This window comes from Amblyraja radiata, chromosome 30 (assembly GCF_010909765.2).
Source record: "Amblyraja radiata isolate CabotCenter1 chromosome 30, sAmbRad1.1.pri, whole genome shotgun sequence".
NCBI classification, from domain to species: domain Eukaryota; kingdom Metazoa; phylum Chordata; class Chondrichthyes; order Rajiformes; family Rajidae; genus Amblyraja; species Amblyraja radiata.
In genome coordinates this window covers 17,673,367-17,679,366 of record NC_045985.1, presented here as the reverse complement: position 1 = coordinate 17,679,366, position 6,000 = coordinate 17,673,367, and positions in this window count along the sequence as shown.

Here is a 6,000-nt window from a genome sequence, read left to right as displayed (position 1 = left end):
AAAAACAGATTTTGAAGGTGTGTTCCGTTTTATATCAGCAAATAGCAGGCCTGTGAACACCGAGGATACATGTTATATTTAGCTTGAAAAAGGGACCTGACCCCAAACGTCACCTATTTATGTTCTTCGGAGATACTGCCTGACCAGCTTAGTTACTCCAGCACTGTGTCTTTTTTTTTTTTAATGTTCCAGCATCTGTAGTTCCTTTGTGTCTACCTTGTATATTTTGCTTCAGCTGATTTTATGTTGCTTTTGCGATCCCAAAAAGCCACCAGTTAGAACACGGGCCTGCATTGATCTCGGTCTTGTTGTTTCAGATGGAGGTTTCCTGTTGAACAACAATTTACCCATGCAGACGTTATGTTTAGTTTGAAGAAGGATCCCGACCCCAAACATCACATATTTATGTTCTGGAGATACTGCCTGACCCAACTAGTTACTCCAGCGCTTTGTGTCTCTTTTTGCAAGCCAGCAACTGCAGTTCCTTGTGCCTCCAGTGAAGCATGGAACTTGAATGATTACTATAGCTGTGAAGGGCAATTGTGCCCATGCAACTCTGCCATTAGCTTGCTGTATCTCCCACTGTACATCACACAATCTGCACTCATTTAGCACTTTTGTGGTCTGATGCTCATGATCGGTTGTTCTGTGTTTCTTGGAAAACTAAGACTGAAACTTCAAAAATATTTGCCCTTCTCCATTCCAGTCTAGAATGAGGAACCCACTGCAATCCTTGAACAAGTTCAAAATATGCTTTCTCTGCAGATATCGTAGCTGGCATTGGTCAACTCTAGTATTTGCTCCAGGCATCTCGGTACATCAGAGCACCCAGTGCAAGGCTTGTGGTCATTCCAGTGAGGTTCTGGCTCTGTACCCAGCACTGACTGTGCCCAGTGAGACCATTCTTCCCGTCGCCAACGCTGCAATCCCCTTACAACTGCAGTCTGTCGCTTCCTTGATCGGTGAGTGAAACAGATTCACGCCCCAGACTCAAGAAACTAAATATGCAGAAATCTTGAGCAAAAGCACTCTGTTTTCTGCTCATAGTATATCAGGGTGTGTATCCAGCTATGTATGTGGTGATTTTCTGAGTGCTAAAGGCAGGGGTTCATCCTGACCACAGCACTGATAGTGCACTACAGTGTAGTCATTCCACACAGTGACAACGTGATCAGAACATTGCACCATAATTACCTGCACATTTCTGAACATAAAATAGATAAAATAGACATTGAAGGTGTGTTGCGTTTTGTAGCAGCAAATAGCAGGGCTGTGAACACCGAGGATACGTGTTACATTTAGTTTGAAGAAGGGACCTGACCCCAAACGTCACCTACTTATGTTCTTCAGAGATACTGCCTGACCTGCTTAGTTACTCCAGCACTGTGTCTTTTTTTTTTTAAATGTTCCAGCATCTGCAGTTCTTTTGTGTCTACCTTGTATATTTTGCTTCAGCTGATTTTATGTTGCTTTTGCGATCCCAAAAAGCCACCAGTTAGAACACGGGCTTGCATTGATCTCGGTCTTGTTGTTTCAGATGGAGGCTTCCTGTTAAACAACAATTTACCCATGCAGATGTCTTGGACAAACATGAGAGCCCCGTGGACACACTCAGTAGCCCAGAGCAGCAGGTGGAATGGAGTTACAAGAGGTTCATGCCTGCAGACTTTAGTGGGCGGGTGATTTTCTTTATTTAAAATATAAACTTTATTCAGAATAAATAATATATACAGAGCAGAAATTGTGCAAAACTCTATACAGTAATTTCACAGTTAGTGTATTTGCAGCTAGCTTTAAAGAAGTCACCTTTACCACGAGTGTATTATCGTGTAAATACCTGGAGTATTATCCCTTCCCTTGGTTCGGGGGTGTCTCCAGCAGATTGTGACCTCCCCCCTGTGCCCCAAAGCAGACAGATCCTAGACTGTGGTCCTCCCCCACAGAGCCTTGCCGTTGGCCTCACTGAGCTTCAGTGTGTGCCTCAGCAGCACGTACTCCTACAGTCTGGAATGGCCCAGTCAGCAACATTCCCTGATGGAAATCTCGTGGTGCTGGGAGGTCAAAAGATTTTGTGCAGACCAGAGTGTCTTTCACCGAGTTGATGATTTTCCACTAGCACTTCAATGTGTCAGTGGGTACATCTCATGAATCAGAGTCCTCTGTTATGGGGCTGTTAGGGATGAACTGTGACAAGGTGCCCTTGCATCAGAATCTGAAATCACTCTCTGCGACGAGGTGGGCAATTGTCTCCTCTCCGCAACAGCCGTCCTGAGGGCTGTAGGATCAGATATTCTGTGCTGACCAGTGCAGATCACTTCACTTTCTATCCAATCTCTGTCCCTCCTAACACCCACATAATGTCCCAGGATATCTCTTCTTCATCCTCGCCATGGATCATACCTTTCCTATTGTGTGGTGAGCAAACTTCAGACCATAGTACGGAGGTCATGTGGCGATGAGGATGTATTGACTCTGCAATATAATACAGAGAGACTGAGTGAGTGAATGGACAAATGGAATTTAATATGGGGAAGTGTTTCATCATGCACTTGGCTAAGAGGAATCTGGTAAGTTTCGATTCTGTGACTGAAATGGAAACCTGGCCAGGGAGGTTCAGAGAGACTTCGTGTGAGGGGAACATGTAGTTTTGGAACAACAAGTTCACAAGTTATAGTAGAATTAGGCTATTCGGCCCATCGAGTCTATGCCATTCAATCATGGCAGATTTCTGCCTCCTAATCACATTTTCCTGTGTTCTCATCACCCTTGACACTCGTTCTAATCAAGAGTTTGTCTATCTCTGCCTTAAAAATATCCGCCTTACCCTCCACAGCCCTCCTTGGCAATGAGTTCCACAGATTAACTACCGCCTGACTAAAGAAGTTCCTCCTCACCTCCTTTCTAAAAGAATGTCCTTTAATTCTGAGGCTATGACCTCTGGTCCGAGACCAATCCTTTCCACATCCACTCTACCTATGCCTTTCATTATTCTGTATGTTTCATTGCGGTCCTCCCTCAACCTTTTAAAGTCAAGCGAGTAGAGGCGCATTGCTGTCAAACGCTCATCATATGCTAACCCACATTCCTGGAATACTTGTAAATCTTCTCTGGACCCACTCCAGAGTCAGCACATTCTTTCTCAGATATGGGGCCCAGATTTGATCACAGTACTCCAAATGCAGCCTGACCAGCGCCTGATAGAGCCTCAGCATTACAGCACTCGGGGTCATGAGACGAAAGTGAGGCTGGCGAAAGGACGGCAATTGGCACGGAGGATGGGGAAGTTGTTTTGGGTAGAATACCACTTCTGTGGGTAACTGGGACTGGATCTGAGGAGATGCAAGCCATTCATTAAATCCTGAGGATAACCAGCCATTCATTAAATCATATCATCATTGTTAACTTCCTATTTCACCACTCTGTATTTCCTCTGGAGATTACTGTAACTGACTGCATTATTTACAGCAATTTTGATCAGAACATTCCGTGAAATCACATGATATTTTGTCTTGCATAAAGGGATATAACAACCAGACACTGGTATTGAGGCCTGTGAACATTTTATTTCATTTTAGAAGCATATATTTGTTTGATTACTGAACATATAGAAAATAAAGCAAGGAAAGAGATGACTTTGTTCTGGAAGAGATGTGTAGCTTCTAACTGGGGCTACACTTCATTTATCCTTGTATTTTGTTTTCCCTTATTGGGCTGGAATTAGAAAAGGGAAACACAAGGATTGAGAAAGGCTGAAGAATGTAAGTTGAATTAACAAAAACAAATTGGGAGGTGGCTTTATTAACCAAGGTAGGAACTTCTACTGACCCAGGTCAGCTGGGGTAGAGTGCCTGCTTCTGGATTCCATAAACTGTACGGGGAAGATGTTTAGTTTAGTTTAGAGATACAGCACGGGAAATGGGCCCCTCGCCCCCTCCCCCCCCCCCCCCCCCCCGACCAGCAATCCCCGCACAAGTTCAAGTTCAAGTGAGTTTATTGTCATGTGTCCCTGTATAGGACAATGAAATTCTTGCTTTGCTTCAGCACACAGAACATAGTAGGCATTTACTACAAAACAGATAAGTGTGTCCATATACCATGATATAAATATATACACACATGAATAAATAAACTGATAAAGTGCAAATAACAGAAAATGGTTATTAATAATAACGATGCTGCGGGTGCAGCAGCATCTATGGAGCGAAGGAAATAGGCGACGTTTCGGGCCGAAACCCTTCTTCAGATTAATAATCAGAGTTTGGTCCGAGCCAGGTTTAACATCCTGATGGCTGTGGGGAAGTAGCTATTCCTGAACCTGGTTGTTGCAGTCTTCAGGCTCCCGTACCTTCTACCTGAAGGTAGCATGGAGATGAGTGTGTGGCCAGGATGGTGTGGGTTTTTGATGATACTGCCAGACTTTTTGATTATTATTGCCATAGAGGGAGTGCAGAGAAGGTTCACCAGACTGATTCCTAGGATGTCAGGACTGTCTTATGAAGAAAGACTGGATAGACTTGGTTTATACTCTCTAGAATTTAGGAGATTGAGAGGGGATCTTATAGAAACTTACAAAATTCTTAAGGGGTTGGACAGGCTAGATGCAGGAAGATTGCTCCCGATGTTGGGGAAGTCCAGGACAAGGGGTCACAGCTTAAGGATAAGGGGGAAATCCTTTAAAACCGAGATGAGAAGAACTTTTTTCACACAAAGAGTGGTGAATCTCTGGAACTTCCTGCCACAGAGGGTAGTCGAGGCCAGTTCATTGGCTATATTTAAGAGGGAGTTAGATGTGGCCCTTGTGGCTAAGGGGATCGGAGGGTATGGAGAGAAGGCAGGTACGGGATACTGAGTTAGATGATCAGCCATGATCATATTGAATGGCGGTGCAGGCTCGAAGGGCCGAATGGCCTACTCCTGCACCTAATTTCTATGTTTCTATGTTTCTATGACTGCGATAAATCCCCTCGATGGAAGGAAGGTCAGAGCCGATGATGGACTGGGCAGTGTTTACTACTTTTTGTAGTCTTTTCCTCTCCAGGGTGCTCAAATTGCCGAACCAAGCCACGATGCAACCGGTCAGCATGCTCTCTACTGTGCACCTGTAGAAGTTAGAGAGAGTCTTCCTTGACAAACCGACTCTCCGTAATCTTCACAGGAAGTAGAGGCGCTGATGAGCTTTCTTGATAATTGCATTAGTGTTCTCGGACCAGGAAAGATCTTCAGAGATGTGCACGCCCAGGAATTTGAAGCTCTTGACCCTTTCAACCATCGACCCGTTGATATAAATGGGGCTGTGGGTCCCCCTCCTACTCCTTCCATTTAGATTTATACCAAGCTAATTATGCAACAAATCTGTAGGTGTGTAGGTCTTTGGAGGAAACCAAAGATTTCGGAGAAAACCCATGCAAGTCACGGGGAGAACGTACAAACTCCGTAGTCAGCACCCATAGTCAGGATTGAATCTGGGTCTCTGGCGCTGTAAAACTGTAGTTCTACCACTGCGCCACTATGCCGCCCTATTCTTCTATTTCCCTCTAATGCCTCTGTAATCTCTCCCGCTGCCCCAGTCTCTGTCACCTCTGCCACAGCCTCACTCTGTCACTTCTGCCACTGTCCCACTCTCTGTAATCTCTCCCACTGCCCCACTCTCTGTAATCTCTTCCATTGCCCAACTCTCCGTCACCTCTCCTGTTGCAGCATTCTCTATCGCCTCCCCCACTCTGTCACCTGTCTCCTCCTCTGTATCTGCCACCACACCCCTCTCTTTTTATCACCACTACCTCTCTCTCTCTCTCTCCATGATCTCGCTATCACTCTCTCTGTTCCTCTCCATGATCTCTCTCCGTTATTCAGACACCGCTCACCTCTTCTCATCACCTTTGCTTTCCTCTCTCTGCTGTTGACTCTGCCCCGTCACCCATCACCCTCTTGTCACCTTTCTCCATTATCTTACCTGCTCACCAACACGTCTCTTTTCCAAATGCCTCTCCCATGCTCTGA